Genomic DNA, 2,236 nt, shown 5'->3' with positions numbered 1-2,236 from the left:
TAGAGAAGAATCTGGGATAATTTAGCATTCCCCCAGCCACTACAGTTTTGAAGGAGAAGGGAGTTAAGTTTGTCATTTACTTATTTACTTTTAACTCATTAACATCCAAGCAGCTGCCGGGAAGGAGGCTATGTTCCAATACCTGGGTCATTTATCGAAGGCGTTCCCCACCTGGTGCTCTCAGGAAGGCGTGTAGACCTTGTAGACGTGGTTGGATGACACACTCCATCCAAGAGGAGGTCCGGTCTCTGACAGAACTGATAAGGGTAATTGGAAGGTGTCTCGCTCTTCTCCTTTCTAGGATGTACCCTATGTGTGCCAGTGACTCTCCAGGAAATGCTTGCATTTGCTGCTTTCGGGGCGGGAGGGAATTTCTAACTTCTTCCACTGATAACTGAAGAAGCACTGTACCTTCTGAAATACACCAAGTAGTTTGCTTGTAACTTTATTTTTAAATTATGTGTAGTGTGTGTGTGTGTGTCTGTCTGTTTACGAGTTCAGATGCTTGGAGCAAAGACATCATCAGCCCTCCCCCACTGAGGCCTCCACCCAACTTGGGAGCTACCTGGTTTGAGTGCTCTGGACAAGCAGCAGTCTTCCCAGCAGTCCTTGCTCAGCACAGACCTATACGTACGTGATGTACCTAGAGCCAGGCTGAAGACCTGGCAGTCAGAAAGGGACACTGAGAGTTAGCGCTTTATGAGTGTCTCCTCTTTCAGGTTAGGAAGGTCCAGGCCTGCTCCACTAAGAAACAGGGGCTGTGGTCATGAGAGGCCAGAGAGCCTTCTATGCTATGGAGTCTGGAGATGGAACTTGGCGGATTTCCTCGCTGCACAAGTTCACCTGCCCTACTTTTTCTTTGTAATCTATCTACTTACCATCGTGGTAAGATGCTTCCATTTTCAGGCTACTGTGATACTGCTTTCAATGTGGGTATCCAGATAGCCACTCAACATCCTATTTTTAAATCTATGTGTTACATTCCCTGGAGAAGTGGAATTGCTGGCTCACATGGTAATTCTACAATTCACTTTTTTTGGTGTGGGGAATCATCTTTCAGAGCATAAAAATACAGAAATTGACTCACCGAGAGGTTTCTGTGCCCATGTATAAAAAGATCTTCTGTGCCCCAGATTGAAACCACCTGTTTCAACAAGTCACCTCAGAATGTAGAGGTAAGGTGGTAGGAGGGGCAGGAGTTTGCAATTAGGTCCTGGTGGTTAGAGTCTAGTGTGTATGTGGACCTAGACACCTTTACAATCACAGCACATGGAAGGCAAAGGTGGATTCTGAATTCCAGGGCAGCCTGGTCTACATAGTTTCAGACTAGCCAGGATGATATGGTAAAACCTTGTCTTAAAGGGGGTGGAGGGGCACCCCACACAGCACTAGGAGTGGAGAGATGGCTCTGTGGTGAAGAACACTTGCTGCTCTTCCAGAGAATGAGCTCAGTTCCCAGCACCCACGTCCAGAGGCCACAGCTGCCTGGGACTCTAGGCTCCTGGAGATCTGATGATCTCTTCTGACTCCCTAAGCACCTGCACACACACAGCATACACACGCACAGATGCACACACATACACAAAAGCCACAAGTATCCTGTAGAATAAAGGTTACAATAGTTCCTTTCTCAGGGCTGTTAGGAGACTAGGGACAAACCAAATGGGATGACACCTTGTAAGCAATTAGGAGATGCCTGGCCGCCTGAAGGCCCAAAGTTTTTTTATGGGAGTAACAATCTTGAAAGTCATAGAAAAAGTTTTAAGCAGGGGAATTACATGGATTAGTGTTCTGAAAAAAAATCACTCTGGGGAAGGCAAGGAAGATGGGCTACAGAAGGGTATCACAGGCGAGTAGGCAAGTAACAGGAAATAATGGGACTGTCACAACAAATACGCCCAGGAAAGAGAAAAGGCCTGTGCTATGCTAAAAGTGCCAGCAAGGCAGTGGAAAGGCAAGCTTTAAATGTGCAGAGGTGGCTCTCACCTGTGTTCCAAGAGCTCAGGAGGCTGATACGGGGGAATCATTGAACTTGAGTTTGAAGACACCAGGGCAACATAAGATTCTATTGAATAACAACAAAGGAAATGCCCTGGTATTCACCTGGATGTGGATGCTGGAGAAACAGGAGTCCTAGGAGAGGACTCTCTGCACAGACTAGACCAGTTTTCTTCCTCTTCCTCCTCTGTGGCTACCCCTTCTTCCCTGCCCAGTAACCAAAGGCCACCATAGCATC

This window comes from Mus musculus, chromosome 4, assembly GCF_000001635.26.
Source record: "Mus musculus strain C57BL/6J chromosome 4, GRCm38.p6 C57BL/6J".
NCBI lineage: Eukaryota > Metazoa > Chordata > Mammalia > Rodentia > Muridae > Mus > Mus musculus.
The sequence above is the reverse complement of the archived record's forward strand: the minus strand, read 5'-3'. Positions refer to the sequence as shown.